The 18092-nt window shown below is 47.1% G+C and overlaps 1 protein-coding gene across 8 annotated transcripts in view; it reads left to right on the forward strand.

Annotated features, from left to right (window-relative positions):
• The window catches only part of TIAM1 (TIAM Rac1 associated GEF 1), a 373738-nt gene that overhangs the window by 71443 nt on the left and 284203 nt on the right, over positions 1 to 18092 (forward strand). For 6 of the 8 annotated variants that reach the window (XM_078053766.1, XM_078054151.1, XM_078054194.1 and 3 more), the window contains exon 2: positions 4538 to 4586. The exons of the other annotated variants lie outside the window; for them this stretch is intronic. The gene's annotated coding sequence lies outside the window, so the exon portion shown is untranslated. The remainder of the gene's footprint in view (positions 1 to 4537; positions 4587 to 18092) is intronic. 8 annotated transcript variants of the gene reach the window in all.

The raw sequence follows: 18092 nt of genomic DNA on the forward strand, positions 1-18092 counted from the left end.
CCCTATATCAAGGAGGAATGTGGAAGGATCTTCGTAGTCGGTTGGAGCGGGAAGGCCTGCAGCCGGTCAGATCGCTTAATGTCCTGATGAGGATCATACCCGCCGAGAACAGTTTCTGACGCCAAGCCCTGTCCAAAGTGTTTTGCATGAATTAATCACGAATTTTTCCTCAGTCCCATTAGGTAGATGCCGTAGTCTTCATTTTACAGAGGAGCAAATCTGCAGTGTTAAATGTGCACGTGTATTGTAATTTTAGGAGCATTAACATACAAAACACAGCTTCGAATCACGGACATATGGTGCTTGGCTCGTGGGCTGGTGGAGCCCTTGTTTGGCTGCTCTCCGGAGCACAGATGCCTCCTTATTCGGTGGGCCCCGGAAACTAGCTTAAATGTGCAGGGCAGCACCATAGCTAGCATTTATTGAGTTCTTACTGTATGCCAGGCGCTATTTTAAGAACTTGGCGTGACTTCTTTTTTTAATCCTCACAGAAAGAGAGCTACTACGATTATGATCGCACCTGATTTATACACGAGGGAACTAAGTCAGAAGGGTAGTTTAGCTTGCCCAAGTCAGTCCGTGACAAGGCCAGGGGCCCTTGATCCCAACAGCCTCTGCCTCTGAGCTAAGGCCCCTGGTACAGCTGGGGAAGCGATGGTGGCACAGGGAAGGGGGCACAGTCCTAGGGCTCCGTGTGGGGCAGAGGCTGTGTGGTCCCGTTCAGGGGCCCTTGCCCACATGGCTTGTCACTCTTTTGGGACATCCTCTGTGGTGTGGAATTGGAGGTTGATTTTCTCAGTCTTTCGTAGGCTTCTGTTCATTTGTAGCCATGACCAGCCCAGTAGTGCAGAAAATGAAGAAGAGCTCTGATACGAATTACAAAACATCCCTGGGAAGGCATTCGGAGTGTTGGATGCACATTTTCTTCATTGACCCCCACCACAGCCCTGTGAGGTTCATACTGAGGGGCGGTCTCCATGTTGCACAGGGAAACAGTGGCCCCGGGGAGGGCCTCAGCCACTGTTCTGGAATCCTGGCTCGCACAGCAGGGGAGGGGCCCCCTAGGAGGGTAAGGGCTGACTCCACACGCGGGGGCGGGGAGGCTCTCCCCTGCCCCTGGGATGGGACGTCAGCTCTGCTTTTCCCCTCCTGCTTTGCCGCCCCCACACCCTCCTGCTCTCCCGTGCCTCAGTGTCCCCAGCTTTTCAGAACAAAAAGATGAGATTTTCCTCAGCCCGTTACTGTTTTTGCTTTTGCGTGTGCATCCGAACACCTGCTGGGCTGATGAGCTTTTGAAATGTCACTTGGCTGTTGGGAGGGAGCACCCATCCCAGCTGCCTCCGAGGAGCGGGTGGGGGCGGCTGGGGGAGGCGGCTGGGGGGCGTGGCTTCTCCTCCAGCCCGGCCCTTGGTGCGGGGAGGAGGTTGTTTCTGCACCTGCAGCCCGCACAGGTACCCAGCACAGGCACCCATCGTCCACCTGCTCATTTTCTTCTCCTCGCCAGGAGGAGGCTGTTTCTGTGCTCTGTTTCTCTCACAGCATTGGCTCTGCATGTTGGGGTCAACTTTTGAGAATACAACTTAATTTTTGACCTTTTTCTTCCTGGAGTTTGCTTTTCAGAAAAATGCATGTGTCCCTTTCTGGATATAAATTCTGGATTTTCATTGGCACCCTCACACCTAGAGCCTTCTGAGCCATATCCTACCCTCCCCGTTCATACCATGAAGCCTAGCTTAACAATTGGGTTATCCCTTTTTCTCCCCCCCCACACAACTGCAGGCAAGTATGGAAAATTAAATTTTGGATTTTCTGCCCCCCTTCTCTTTCCTTTGTCGTCAATCAGAGGCCTGGCAGGAAAAGATACGGCACGCTCAAAGAGGTGAGAGAGGAGAGTTGAATGCAGGTGTCTCCCGGGGTCAGGGAGCAGAGAGGGGGAGTGAGGTGCTGGGGCTACCCCAGGAAGCCCCTCTGTCTTCATCTGTTCAGTCTGCTATGACAGGATACCACAGACTGGGAAATGTATACATGACAGAAATTTATTTCTTACACTTCTGGAGCCTGGGAAGTCCCAGACTATGAAGGCACTGCAGATTTGGGGTCTGGTGATGGGCTGCTTGTGGGTTGATAGATGGCTGTCTTTTCCTGTGTCCTCACGTGGAGGAAGGGGTGAGGGGACTCTCTGGGGTTCCCCCCTCCTTTTTTTAAAAAAGATTTTATTTATGTGAGAGTGAGAGGGAGAGAGAGAGAGAGAGAGAGAGCATGCACAAGCAGGGGGGAGGGGCAGAGGGAGAGGGAGAAGCAGGTTCCCCGCTGAGCAGGGAGCTAGACTTGGGGGGCTTGATGATGACATGGAGCTCGATCCCAGGACCCGGGATCATGACCTGAGCCAAAGGCAGACACTCAACCCACTGAGCCACCCAGACATCCCTCTGGGGTCCCTTTTATAAGGGCACGAATCTCATTGCTGGGGGCCCCACCCTCATGACCTAATCACCCCGCAAGGTCCCACCTCCTAATACTAGCATATTGGGGGGTAGGTTTCAACCTATGAATTTGGGGGACGTATTCAGTCTATGGCACTCTTCAGCCCCTGGAACTAAGGATGGGGGAGAGGGTTCCCGAAGCGAAGCTATGACCCGTGGAGAGACCTCCAGTGACCTGGCAGGGAGGAAGCAGGGGGATGCGTGCTCTTTCCTTCTTACCCTCCTCCTCCTCTCCTAGCTTCTACTCTTACCTGCCACGAGGCCAGAGGGCAAGGGAGCCTGGTTGGTGCAGGCCATGGAGGTCAGGCTCCCAGGGCATACATTCCAGTGGAAAAAAGATGGGACACAACCAGACAATATTGAGTACGTGACTCTTCAGATTCTTAAGTACCTTTTATCCAGTCGATGGCACTTTTGAAACTGCAAAGGAGAAGCTTTGTCATCCTTAAATGCTCTCCTTGGGGGATCGGGCATCATGGGAAACGGCTTAGCTTGTGCTCTGGAGCTTTTGTAATCCTGTTCATGGTTGCAAGCTTCCTGTTTTTATTCAGATGCTTTTAAATCCAGGCTTTTAGGCTTTTCTTTTCTTTTTTTTTTTTTCCTATTTTATTTGTAGGCCTGTTATTACAAGGCTACTTTGAAAGGCTTCATTACGACTCATGATGATGAATCTGTCTTCCTTGGTATCTCAGGGAATTACATATATATTATTCACATGGTGTCATGTTCAAAGGTACTTTTCTCTTACATGATAGCTGGATGTATAGAAATGGGCATTTCTAGATTTTTGCAAAACAGAGAAATTATATGTGGGGAAGCAGTTGGGAAATTAAGAAGAATTATGCAGTGTAATTATGGTGAGACAGCAGGTGTAACTCACACCGCACAGCTTGGCTCTGGGAAGTCTGGGATCTGCTCCCGGCTCCCGCTCGGCACCTTGGGACCTCGGATACCATCTCTGGGTGCCGGCATCTCTATTATAAGGCGGGGTTAGCATCACTGACAATGATCCTCTCCTTAAGCAAACTTAGGTCAGGGTCCTTTGAGCCCTCTTTTTGATTAGACCCGGACCTTGCGTGGTCCCTGTCCTGTCTTTGGCGTGCCCAGCCCAGTTGTAGCAAGAATCCTGCTAAGTCAGTTTAGAGAGAATCTCCCACTCTCGTATGTGATCATGTTGGTATGCAATATCTGGTCACCTGGGGCTGCCTTCAGCAGGAATCCTATTTTCTGTGGGTTTGGTAAGAACCCTCCTACCCTTGACGTGTCCTCCCCTCGCTCTTCTTGTTTGTTATACATCCCCAGGTGTCTTTGCTGCATTCAGAGTTGAGCTCCATCTCTCCTCTATTGCAATAGCCCTGAATAAAGTCTTCCTTACCATTTTTAAACAAACATCAGAATACCTTTTTTTTTTTTTTTAAACATTATGCCCCATAAAACCTTGGAATTGTTTGGGATCCTCTAGGACTTCCAGTCCAACCCACCCAGCGTTGAGAACCAGGCGGGCCGGCTGCGAGGAACCCGCTTTGGGCACCTGTGGGCGGGTGCTCCTTGCTAAGAAGCCTTGCCTCAGTCTCAAGTTCGAAACTCAACTTCACTTTTGCTCCTTCATCTCAGTTCTGCTTTTCCCTGGAAACTGTTTCCTCCCTCCTTAAGGGAAGAAAGGAGCTTCTTAGATTTTAACCATCTTAATGAAAATAATGTTCAAGCGGTGTCGACATTGACCCTCTTGCTTTCTTTACCAGCATTCTGAGCCCGGGTGGAACCATGCTGCAGAGTCAGGGATATTGTTACTGTAGGAGGCTGTATGAGGGGGGATGCCCCTGGGGGCTGAGTCTGTGTGGACTCTGTCTTTGTTATAAACTCCTGGATGGCTCTACTCCTCTGCTTCTAATTCCGAGTGCTCTGCTTTTCCCCTCTGCTGTTCGTTCTTGATGATGCCTTGTCGGATACAGTTTTATAAATGACATGCTTCTTTTTCTTTCATGGGGTAAAGTGCATGGGCTTTGGGCAAGTTGTTGGTCACTCAGAAGTATTTTTTTTTCTTTAATTTCCAGATGGCCGTGTTCCAGATATTAACATTATCAGAAGCCTGACCTCCGCATGGTGAGCAGTTTATACTCTGCTATATGCTTTGAGGGACTTTCTAGGTGCATCAAGGCTATATCAATCTATTTGCTTTTTCATTTATTTGTTTACCATACAGCCCTAAATCCGTGCCTTGCGTTAGTTGATATTCACTGCTTCTTCTTTCTGCGTCACCTCATTTATGGGTATCTTTGAAAAGCAGTGACTTCTATAGGATCAAAACAACCAAAGTCCTTTGCTTGAAGAAGAATTTTAAGATGTGGATTTAAAAAGAAAATCAGGGGCGTCTGGGTGGCTCAGTCGTTAAGCGTCTGCCTTCGGCTCAGGTCATGATCCCGGGGTCCTGGGATCGAGCCCCGCATCGGGCTCCCTGCTCAGCAGGAAGCCTGCTTCTCCCTCTCCCACTCCCCCTGCTTGTGTTCCCTCTCTCGCTGTGTCTCTCTCTGTCAAATAAATAAATAAAATCTTTAAAAAAAAATAAAAAAATAAAAAAAATAAAAAGAAAATCAGATTTGTTTTTAAATATTTCCTTATGACTCTGAAAAGATAGGGTTCTTTTAGTTACACTTCAACACACTATTATCACGTACAAAAGAATGATAATTCATTTAATATCACTGAATATGCACATTCAGATTTCCCTGATTGTCTGATAAAATATTTTTTCACAGTTAGTTAAAAGTCGCTCAGAGTAAATGAAAAGACTTAAAGTCCACACACGGCATTCGGTTGACAGTGTCTCAAGTCTCTTTTAATATGTAGGTTTCCTGTCCCTGTCTTGTTCTCTCTGGCAATATATTTGGTCAAGAAGCTCGCTCTTTTGTCCTGTGGCGTTGCCCACAATGTAGACTCTGCGGCCGGCATCCCTGTGTTGTCATTAAACGTGTTTATTGTCTCCATAATGCCCTATAAACTAAGGGCTTTATTCGATTCAAGTTCCTATTTTTGGGCAACAGTATTTCATGCGTGATTAATGTAACTTCGTCAGGTGACATATTTTGTGTCTTTTTGAGGTGGCAGGTGCCGGGAATCTGATCATCCAATATTTATTAGGGGCCCCAGCAGCCACTGATGGCCTCCATTGGGTGCGTACATCATCTTTCATTTAAGGTGTTTACAAAAAGGTGATAATCTCATTCTGTCATTTCTTCTGCATTTTTTAGCTGGAACATTTTTATAAAGAACTTTATTTCAGTCTTTTAAAAAAATGACCTCGAGGTATCGTTTGTATATAAAAGGCAGAATAATGGCTTGATTCTTTATTTACCAGAATAATGAACCGATTCCATATTATCTTTCAAAGATGATCAGCGAGTTTTTTAAAAAAGGACATTATTGCAAACTCCTGGATTCTTTACGTATTTGACACTGGAGTGAGGGTTTGGTAGAAACAGTAATTTGAAAAAGCCTCTGTTTTTAGATGTAGAAATCTACTTAAACAGTTCTGGGTAATAAAAGAAAGAAGGGAAGGCAAGATGTGGAGTGAAAAAGGAAGAAACAAGAATCTTTAAGCATGATTGAATGAAGATGAAAGTAGGATAAAAAATAAAGATGCTAAAAATGAGGAATGGAAGGGGAAAAAAAAAAAGGAATCGTCTGAGATACTCCAGGGCAGATAAATAGAAGGGGATTAATTTATTCAACAAATGCTTTTTTACCACCTGCTGCATGCCTGTCTCAGTTCGAGGACATGCCTGTCCTCATAGAGCTGACCTTCTAGTGTGTGTGAAGTCTGAATTAAGGCTCAGCATGTCCGCTGCTGATTCATGCTTTGGGGAGAAACCAACTGAGGAAGGGCGGTAGAGCATCCTGGTGGTGGGGTTGGAGGGTCGGACTGTGATTTTCATAGGATGATCGGGGAAGATCTCTCTGAGGACACATTTGAGCAAAGACAGGAGGGAGGCGAGGGAGGAAGCCAGGTGCCTTTCTGGGAGAGAACGTTCCAGGCCGAGGCAAGAGAAGAGCAGAGGTCCTGAGTTTCAGGTGTGTTCAGGCGTGTTTGAGGAACTAAAGGAGACTGTTGCACCTGTTATAGTGTGAACGAGCAGGAGAGGACTAAGGGGTGATTAGGGAGGCGATGGGCAATGGGGGTGTGTGTATTGGGATCCAGATTACATAGGGCCTTGCAGGCCATTGTAAGGATTTTGGGGACCATGGATGGACATGATCTCACTTAATTTTTTAACATGAGAATACTGTTTGGGGGGAGGCAGGATCAATGGCAGAATTAGTAAGACCAACTAGCAAGTGGCTCTGACTAGCATACTGGTGATGGAATTGGTGAAAAGCAGCCAAACTCTTGATACATTTTGAAGGGAGAGCTGAAGGATTTGCTGATGGATGGGGTGTGAGGTGTGAGAGAGGAGGAGGTGTCCAGAGAGGGAAGAGCCACATGTCTTGGGGGGTTGAGAGGTGACATTGGTGGACCTTGGCCACTCCAGGCTCCCGGTACCCTCCCCGGCCATTCAGCAGGTAGGAGGAGTTCAAGGCCAGCTGTGGAAGGGCTTGCCTATGGATGTTCTTCATTCTTGAGTGGTTTATGAGTTGCTGGACGGGTTCCTTCCCTGGTGGGCAAGTCACCTCTTTTAACTCAGTGACCACAACTCGTGTCCCTGGCCCTGGCCTACTGCCAGCCACAAAAATGGCCAGGGTTGGTGGAGGTCAGTGCTGAACCTCCAATGGATGCCCAGTTCAGAAGACAAGCCCCAAGACAGACTAGAAGCTGCTTCTCTGAGGGAGAGACCCTTGTATCTTGAGAACAAAGATTGTTGAGGACCAATTCCTACCTCGTGTGTCTAGACTTGGTTTTGGTCTTGGAAAAGTACAGGGTACGATGGGAAGAATACTCTGGGGTTTTGTGCCCTGGTGGGTGGTTTCAGATCACTCTTGTTCCTGCCACTTTCTTACAGGAGCGTTTGAAGTATGCTGTTTCACTTCTCCTTCCCAGCACCCTGAGCACTAGACCAAGAGGAGGCAGATTTAGCCCCTGGGCCTGTTTTTTCTTTTTTTTTAATTAAGTTTTAAATTTTAATTCCAGTATTGTTAACATACAGTGTTATATTAGTTTCAATTATACAGTATAATGATTCAACAGTTCCATACATTACTCAGTGCCCATCCTGATAAGTACACCCCTTAGTCCCCATCACCTATTTCCCCCATCTCCCACCCACCTCCCCTCTGGTGACCATCAGTTTGTCTCTATAGTTAAGAGTCTGTTTCTTGGTTTGTCTCTCTCTCTTTTTTCCCTATGCTTGTTTGTTTTGTTTCTTAAATTCTACATATGAGTGAAATCATATTTCTCTGACGGACTTATTTCACTTAGCATTTTACTCTCTACCTCTATCCATGTCGTTGCAAATGGCAAGATTTCATTCTTTCTTATGGTTGAGTAATATTCCATGATATACCCCTAGTCTTCTTTATCCATTCCTCAGTTGATGGACATTTGGTCTGCTTCCGTATCTTGACTATTGTAAATAATGCTGCTATAAACAAAGGGCTGTATATATCCCTTTGAATTAGTGTTTTTGTATTTTTTGGGTAAATACCTAGTAGTGTGGTTGCTGGATCATACGATAGTTCTGTTTTTAGCTTTTTGAGGAACCTCCATGCTGTTTTCCAGAGCGGCTGCACCAGTTTGCATTCCCACCAACAGTGTAAGAGGGTCCCTTTTTTGCACATCCTTACCAATACTTGTTTCTTGTGTTTTTGATTTTCACCATTCTGACAGGTGTGAGATGGTATTTCATTGTGGTTTTGATTTGCATTTCTCTGATGATGAGTCCATGGGTCTGTTTTTGTAAATAAAATGTTAAAGCCTCCATTCATTTTCTTTTCTTTTTTTTTTTTTAAGATTTATTTATTTATTATTTTTTAGAGAGAGAGTGTGTTCAAGCAGGGGGAGGGGCAGAGGGGGAGAGAGAGAGAGAGAGGGAGAGAGAATCCTCAAGCAGACTCCTCACTGAGAGCAGAGCCTGACATGGGGCTTGATGTCATGATCTCGGGATCGTGACCAGAGCTGAAATCAAGAGTCAGCTGCTTAACTGACTGAGCCACCCAGGAGCCCCAGTAAATAAATTTTTATTGGAACAAAGCTACACCGCTTTGTTATTATTGTCCGTGGTTGCATGGACAATAATAACATGAGTTAGTGCTATGTTGGGGGCAGAGTTGAGTAATTACCTGAACAAAACCTGAAATGTTTACTATTTGATTCTTCACAGAAAGAAAAGTTTGCTGACCTATGGACTAGAAAATAAGTAAAGGATGAATAAGGCTATCAGCATATGGATGGCACAGAAATATTCCTTGTCAGTCACTGTAATGCCACTCAGCCTTAGTGTGTGTGAATGTGAAATTTTATGGCTTACAAATTGTGGCTTAAAATTGTTAAAAATTTTACTCTTCTTTGTTCATTCTTCTACAGATTAGATGACATTATTTTTATACTTCAAAGGAAATATAATTCAGCATGGGTAGGTTCACATTTAATACTGGTGTCATTTTACTGGGTAGGTGGTTGAATATTCAATTAATATTAGTACTGAATATTAGTGTTGAACATTTAGTAATCCCAGAGTTTAGCATTTGAGTCCTGATTTGCCATGCCCTCTTCCTTGAATGGTAGAGAGCTTTCTCTTCCATATGAATGTACAAGTACGTGGTTTGTTTTGCCTTCGTGTGATCAAGAATTCTCCATCATTTCAGTAAATGCCAAGGGTTCTCAAAATAAGTAGACTTGCATTTTCTCCCCCTAAATGGGACTCAGCTAGTTTTATCTAAGTTGTTCCTTTTGTCTTTCGGCTATATTGTGTGCTACCTTATTGTGGAAGGCTGTGTAATTCTTTATGTAAAAAAAAAAAATGCAGTAGATTTAAAATATAAAGGACTTTTCTTTTTTAATTGCATCTTAATGTAATAAAAGCCAGAGAACAATTATTAAAAATGATAGAAGAAAGGAATTAAAATAATGAAATTGCTTAGCAAAGATCCTGTTTCATAATGCATTCAGATATAATTGGTATCATAATGTGTAATTAACAATCTTTCTTTGAAGTAGGAAGCGTACGTTTGGGCAGGCAGGGGATCTCTTAGGATGTGGTGATGTCTAAATTAGTTCTTACCATAGCGCTTCTGAATCTGTGCACAGATTGTAGCATCTTGCTTCCTTCCTGCCTTGTTAGTTGCTTTTTGTGGGAGAGAGAGATGATAAACTAAGGACTAGGACAGAAGGTCCTCCAACTCTTGACCGGCCAGCCACCCACGACTGCCGCAGGGGAGAGAGGAGAAGACAGACTCCTGAGTACAGATTGGTTTTTGCTCAGACCGCAGGATAGTTCCCTGGAGTAGACTGGGGGGTTGGGGTGTGTGTGTGGGGGAAGACCCTCATTGTCCTTGTGTCAGGTTGGCCTGGAGCTTATGCCTTAAACAGGCTGAGAAGCCTCCTTCACCTCATTTTCTAGACCCACCCCCATCCTGGCCCCGTGGATCTTATGGCAGATGTGGCCAAGAATAATGAGTCTAAGGAAAACACCCCCAGGAGAAAGAGGGGGACAGTAATGGATTCCCAGGCTCAGAGCCTGAGCCTCACTTTCTCTACTGCCCACCCTTGGCTGCAGTTGACTCTTTGAGGATTGGGAGACCAGAACCCTCAAGGACGTAAATGAAAGTCCTGGGGGAGAACATTCCAGGCAGATGTGAGCTTTTATTTGCCATTCCTTTGGTGTTAGAATTCCTTGCCTATGAGGCGCCATGTCTAGGCTTCTCAGAGAGGTGGTGGTGGTGGTGGTGGTGGTGGTGGTGGGTGCTCTTCGGCGCCCCCTGCTGGGGGACGTTGGCCCTGTGTGAGGTAAAGAGGCTGATGTCAAAACATCTTTTGAAAGGGGTCACGCGATGGGCAGGCCCCACTGCCCAGCACTTATTTGAAAGGGACAACCACTGGTCAGAGATTTGGGGCCTCTTCTTTGGAAATAGCTTTTAGAGTCTGGGGCATGTTCTTTGGAATAGCTTCCTCAGTGGCAAGTCTTTCTCTTTTTGGGTGGTTTTGACTTTCAGTAAAATTCTTAATGCAATTGCCTCTCAGTTGGTTTCTTTTCTTTTTTTTCTTTTTTAAAGATTTTATTTATTTGTCAGAGAGCGAGAGAGAGAGAGAGTGCACAAGCAGGGGGAGCGGCAGGCAGAGGGAGAAGCAGGCTTCTCGCTGAGCAAGGAACCCAACATGGGACTTGATCCCAGGACCCTGGGATCATGACCTGAGCTGAAGGCAGACGTTCAACCGACTGAACCACCCAGGGGCCCCCTCAGTTGGTTTCTACTTCCATTCTTGTCCCCTCCCCAGACAAGCCTCCCAGAGTGTCCAGTATGAAGTAGCCACCCCTCAGCACACAATGTCCCCAAGCCCCTCTCACTGCTCTGGTCTCATCATGGTACCGGGGGCCATTGGAATTCTCACTCTTACTCATTGGCCTGTTCATTGCCTGTCACTTCCTTTCGAGCCAAGGAGTCCCAAGGTCACTCGTGACTCATGGCCTCAATGAGGCTGCCACGGCACAGGTGCTGTCATTCCAAGATAAGTCTACGACACACGGTAAATCCTTCAGTTGGGTGATGTCTTCCAAGTAATTTCCCAAGATGACTATATTGAGGGAAGAGTTCAGATTCAGGAATATGTGTTCTGATTTATCTTGATAACCAAACCAAACAAACCAAACCAAGACAGTCTCTTGATCGAACCTCATGTATTGGAGTGGTCTGTGGTATAGCAGCTTATGACACAGGGTGTGTATCCTGTGGTTTTAGAACTTAGTAGCCTTCCCCTGAAACCCCGAGCATGTTACGGTTTCGCTTGGGTAACTAGAAGATTCTCCCTCGGGGTTTCTCAAACTCAGAGCTGTTGGCACTTTGAGCTGGATGCTTCTTTGTGGTACACAGTGTCCTGTGGGATAGTTAGCAGCCTCCTGGGCACACTGCCCTAGCTGTGACACTAAGAGTGTCGCTAGACGTCGCCAAATATCCCTGGGGAAAGGGGAGTAAGATCTCCCCCATCAGGAACCACTGGTCTAGAAACACCCACATACCCAAGATTCTACCATTAATCTTTTGTACCATCCTTTATCATATATCCATTAGTGTGGCTCAGATTGGAAACAGTAACATGTTATTCAAATTGAGATTATGTTGATGACTGCAGTTTTGTTTATAACCCGCATCTGTGATCTTAGTTTCTTTGTCATTTTTGTCCCATTTATGAAATCTCTCCCCCATTCCCCCAACAAAGGAGGGGGGGTGTTCTTTGCTAACGCATTGTGTGAGTTTGATACTTAAAATCACAGGCTTGGCTGGAAGGACTTTTGAAGGATCTTTGGGCACTAAATGCCCAGTTAATGTCAATGTCCTCATTATGTTGTTCATCTTTGTATTTTAAAGATCTTATTTATTTGAGAGAGAGAGAGAGAGAGAGAGAGAGCAGGGGGAGGAGCAGAGGGAGAGGGAGACAGAGACAGAGATAATCTCTAGCAGATTCCTCGCTGAGCACAGAGTCTGATGCAGGACTTGATCCCAGGACCCCAAGATCATGACCTGAGCCAAAACCAAGAGTCACGTGCTCAACCAACTGGGCCACCCAGCTGCCCCTCATCTTCAAATTTTAAAGATGAGGGAAGTAAGGCCCAAGAAGGACAGTGATTCACCCAAGTCATGGCTAATTGCAGAGCGATGCCCTTATGGGTGTTTCTGGGGAATTTCCGTGCACTTTTGCTTTCTATGTCAGTTGATGGTGTGATTAGCAGAGCTCTTGGGGGCGGGAGCATGGGGGGGGGGGTCTTACCTCCTCCTCCTCGGGATCCCTGCTGGAGCCTGAGCATCAAGTACCACTGTCCTAGGCATGTCCAGGATTTACTGACAAAATAGTTTTTAAAAAGATGATCAGGGAGGAGGTTAGGGGAGTCAGAGAAAGGGAGGGACAGAGGAGTACCTTCCATGGCAGAGACATTTAACTCTACAGGGGACACTGAAATGCAAAGGAAAGAAAAAGAGGAAGAAGGAGGAAGTCCTGAATAAAGGAACCCAAGAGTCAGTTGAATGCAGTGTGTGGATCCTGTTTAGATTTTGATTTGAACAGACCCACTCTGTGTGTGTGTGTGTGTGTGTGTGTGAGAGAGAGAGAGAGAGAGAGAAAGAGAAAACATCACAGACGTTTAGAAACTAAATGGATAATTCGTACCAGAGAGGAATTTTTGGTATAAAAAGTGTTATGTTGATGTTTAAGAAAAAGGTCCTCTTTTAGCAATATATTAAGTACTTATGGATGGCATAATTTGATGTTTGAGATTTTCCCCAACATAAAGAATCCAGTATGGGTGGGTTATAGTGAAACAGGATTGAATAGTTGAAGTTGGGTTATGGGTCCATGGGAATTATGTAACCATCTTAAAAATTGCCATAGTAAACATTTTTTTAAAAATTGGAAGCTGAGCAGCTTCAGTAAATTGCAAAGTTCTTTGCAGTCAAAAAAATGTAAATACAGTATGAGACATTTGTCAATTTTGTCATCTTATCTCCAAGAGAATCTCCCAAGCCCAGCAGATGCTGCCGGTTTCACTGGCAGAGTCCCTTTGTCTGGAGCCACAGGTGGACGTGGGGACAGGAGCTGGAGGAGGCTTGTCCTTACCAGGTGGGCAGGGAGGCTGCCTCCACGTCACTCGTCACCAAGTCTCGCCCTGTCTGTGCCTGCAGTGGCCCTGGGGGGTGGTGGTGACACAGGCTGGCCGGGTCCGAGGACCCAGAGGGGGTCCCACAGTGCCCAGCCAGGAGGGTCCTTGGCTTTACACAGGATAGAAATCAAACGGGAGCTGAGGGGAGGTGAGAACAGAGTTTACGCAAGACTCAGAGCAGACACAGAGCGCCTGGAAGACTAAGAAAGGAGAGGAGAGCGAGTGTTGTCTTTGCTTGGGGCCCGGGGTTTTCATTTAGGACTAGGGTCCAGGGTACGTGTCTTTTCTGTGGACCAACTTCCCCCTTTCCCCCCCACCAAATATTTGATTATGTAAAGAATACCTGTTTTTTGTAAAAACCACCCAGAGTAAAAATGAAAGTTCCTCTCCTTCTTTGTTTCCCCATCAGTTTCATTGCCCTTTCCAGAAGTAACCGTTTATAATAAAGCAATGAGTATCTTTTTAGGTTTTGTTTTTTTTCGTTATTACTTTCAAGGCAATGTTTTTTTTTTAAATTCTTTATTTTTAACAATGCTAAAAAAAAAATTGTAGCAGTCACAGAAAGTTGGGAGTGTAGTCCAAGAGAGCTGCTTCCTCTGCCCGCCACCCACCCGCGCCCCAGCCTCTTGAGAGTACGTTACTGAGGATGCTCTGCCATCCTGGAATTCTTAGTCATCTTTCCTACAACCACGATGACATCAGGAAATCAACACTGACACGTGACTACCTCCTAATCCTCAGACCCCAGGAAGGTTGCGCCTGCTCTCGTAATGTCCTTTATAAGTCGAAGGATCTAGTACCGAATTATATGTTGCTTTTCCTTGTCATGTCTCTGAGGCCCTGTTGTGAGCTATGCCCCATTCTAAACCCTTGGAATTTATCAGCAGAAAATAGAGACAGAAATCTGTCTTTGTGAAGCTTGCTTGCATCCTAGCAGGGGAGACAGAAAAACAGTAAATATTACAACTGCTAAATCTTGTCGAGTGGCAGCAGGGGGCTAGATGGTGTAGATGAATGTATAGCATACGTTGGTCAGGACTGCCCTGATGAGAAGGGGCTTCTGGGCAAACACCAGGCGGAAGTGTGGGTGTCAAGGAAGGGCATTCTGGGAGTAGATGGTAAGAGCTGGTGAGGAGGCTGTGAGGGGGAGCGTCCCAGTGTGTCTGAGCGAGGCCAGGTAAGGTGGGCCAGGCCATTCAGGCTTAGAGGACAGTTAATCCCGCCCACCCCCACCCTTTTGGGCTGTTTCTGTTTTTTTTTTTTTTTTTAAGATTTTATTTGTTTATTAGAGAGAGTATATGCGTGAGTGGGGGGAGGGGCAGAGGGAAAGAATCTCCAGGAGACCCCATGCTGAGTGTGGAGCCTGACGCGGGGTTTGATCCCACGACCCTGAGATCATGACCTGAGCCGAAATCGAGAGTTGGACGCTCAACCGACTATGCTACCCCAGTGCCCTGGACTATTTCTGTTTTAACCCATGGAAATTCCTTCATTCTGCGGCTGCTCCTTTCCCTGATACTTCTTTTTTTTTTTTTTTAAAGATTTTATTTATTTATTCATGAGAGACAGAGAGAGAGACAGAGGCAGAGGGAGAAGCAGGCTCCCCGCGGAGCAGGGAGCCCGATGCGGGACTCGATCCCAGGACTCTGGGATCATGACCTGAGCCGAAGGCAGATGCTTAACCGACTGAGCCACCCAGGCGTCCCTTCCCTGATACTTCTTGATCTCCTTCTACCAACACTCTCCTGCCTCAATGAGTGAGGCTTTGGACTGTGACTGTGTTTACCCTCTTGGCCCCGTTCTTTCTGACTCTAACTTTGCCTTTGGCCCATCTTTGTCCCTCCCTTGCTCATGGCTTTGTCTTTTGCTTCGCCTTTCTTAGCACATTCTGCCCTTTTTTTTTTTTTTAATTTTATTTATTCATTTGAGCTAGAGACAGCATGAGCAGGGGGAGGGGCGGAGGGAGAGGGAGAAGTGGACTCCCTGCTGAGCTTGGAGCCCGACTCGGGGCTTGATCTCAGGACCCCAAGATCATGACCTGAGCGAAAGTTAGACACTTAACCCATGGAGCTAAGCCAGGCGCTCTAGCACATTCTGCCTTTGAGGACTTAAGCCAGCCCCTCTCCCCCAGCAGTGCTCACTCTGGAGCGGGTACTGTTCTAAGCACTAAGAAGTTACTTGATAGGGTAATCATCAGTAGCAACCTTGGCAATGGGTACCATTATTTTTCCCATTTTATGAATGGAGAAATTGAGGTACAGAGAGAATACGTAACTTGCCCACAGCCCCCCAGCTAGGAAATGCTGGGCCTCAATCCCAGGCATTTGCTTCCAGCACACGGGCTCTCACCTACTATGTTATGGATGCAGGTCCATACCTGACCTCTGTCCTGAACTTTAGTCCAGTTACTCCAGTTTCTGAGAGATGTGTAACAAGTAACCACAGACTTAGGATCTTAAAACAACAGATGCTTACGATCTCACCATTCCGTGAGTCAGGAGTCTGGGCACAGTGTAGAGGGTCTTAAGGCTATAGTCAAGGTGTTGGCCAGCCGCATTCTCATCTGGAGGCTGGCCCGGGGAAGAAACGGCCTCCAAGCTCATTCACATTGTGGGCAGAATTCATTTCCTTGTGGTCATGGGCCCTGGATTCTTACTGGCTCTTCGCTGGAGGCCACCCTCACCTCCTAGCCGTCATCCTCACTTCCTGCCACGTGGCGCCCTCTAAAGGCCATTCACAGCCTGGCACTTGGCTTTTTAAGGCCCTGTCTGCTAAGACAGAATCTTCTATAATGAGAGGTAATCAGGGGGTGACGTCCCATCACCTTTGCTGTATTCCGTGGTTAAATTCAACTCACAGGCCCTGCCCACAATTGAGGCAGGGGGTTGTACAAGAGCGAGGGTCACCAGGGGTCCCGTTAGGATGTGCCCTCCATAGAGCAGCTCACTGATCTGGAAACTTCAACTTGGAACCAGACTCACCATTTCTCCTCTTCCAACTCCCAGGTATCTATTAGCATAACTACTAGTCTTCCAGCCACCAGATTTGTATCCTGAGTGTTCATGTTGACATCTGTTTTTGTCATTTTATTATCCGTTCACTTACTGAGTCCTTAAATTTTCCTTGAAATGCCCTTTGAAATCTGTCTTCCTAAACCCTGACTTTTGCATCCCTGTGTCTCTCTGTCTCTGTCTCTGTCTCTGTCTCTCTCTCTCTCACACACACACACACACACACACACACACACACACACGCAAACACACACACACACACATGTGTTGAGCCTCTCTAGGGTCTGGTGTTAGCCTGATTGTCCAACCTTTTCCCGACCAGCAAGTTGCCTCATTCCCACATTTCTGCCCAGATAGTTTGGAGCTTGTCTGTCCCTCCAGAAGGGTCCTCAGGCAGCCCCCTTAGGTTAATCCTCAGAAGCCATCCCCCCACCCCTCCCAAGCCTCCTTGATCATTCTTTTCTCTGAACTCCACTTACACCTGGTGCTTTTCACCAACTCCCCACTGCCCCCCATGTTGGAATCATCAAGGTCACTTGAATTGGATTACTCAACCATGTATAGACTTGGCTAACTTCCTTATACACAGCACTATTTTTTTTTTATTAAAGTAATGTTGGGTGAATTATTTGAATTAAAAAATTCATGAGAAGAATATGATTTATGAAATCCAGCCTGCTCTTTGGCAATCCGAGTCGCCTCGCACGCCTGTCCCTTCAGGCTGGCCGTGTCTGTGACCGGGCGTCCCAGACGGCGGCAGGCGTGACTGATGGCCGGTGGCAGAAGGCCTGTGGCCCACTTGACTGGCTGAGCCTGCCGCTCGAGGCCTGATTTGTGCTCACCTCTAACTACAAATCACCGCGCGGTACAATGCAGATGATGAGGTCTGTGCTAGCACGCGGGGCCTCAGCCTTATCCATCTCGCATGCACCCTTCTCCTCTCAAGTTCTCAGTTTAGCTTTTTAGCTTCATTGACTTCTGGATTGATGAAGAGCTCTCTGATGAGGTCTGAAGCCCCCAAGGACCGTTTTCGTGGACTCTGGAAGAGGGAGAGGCCTCCGTGTCCCTGGGGCCCCCTCTGCGGGTCAGCGCTGCTGGGTGCTCTGCACTTGGCAAAGGCCCGGGAAGCAAGAGGCAGAGAGAAAACACGCGTTCTGCCTTGAAGGCACTTAGATTTGGGCAGGAAGAGGGGCACCCCTGAAAAAGAGCTGCACTTCCTAATGGCAGGACGGGAAGGAGAGCTGCGTGGTTACACGGGACCTGCTTCCTACAGAACATCAGGGAACCTTGCTGGAGAAGTCTCTGAGACTTGCTTCTCTGGTGTAGAAGAGAGGCCCTCTTGTTGATGACAGCGATGTTGGGAGGGACCCCTTTAAAAGGAGATCATTGGGGGGATTCCGGTTCTTGGGAGGCTATGGAGTTGTCTGGGATAGGGGAGGGAACTGAGTCCTGCCTCTGGGTCAAGACAGCCCGTGGGGAGAAGGACAGTGATACTCTGCAGGGCTCAGCTGCAGCCTTCACGAGCATCTCCTCCCGACATCCCTGAGATTCTGCTCCCAGGGGAGAGGCGAGGCCGGCGGGTGTGTGCTTGCTGCCCGGTACCGGACAGGTTGCCCCAAGGAAGACGCCCCCCCAAGACCCCAGGCACCTGCCTTCTTCGTCCTAGCCTGCCGGACATTGGCGTTTCTGCCTCATCCAGTTACGCCCATGTGTGAGTACTTTCTGCTTGCTCTTGGCCCATCTGTAGGGAGCCCTCCTGGTACTTTATGTAGGCTTGAGTCCATACGTTGTCCTGATGC

Source organism: Halichoerus grypus, chromosome 1, assembly GCF_964656455.1.
Source record: "Halichoerus grypus chromosome 1, mHalGry1.hap1.1, whole genome shotgun sequence".
NCBI lineage: Eukaryota > Metazoa > Chordata > Mammalia > Carnivora > Phocidae > Halichoerus > Halichoerus grypus.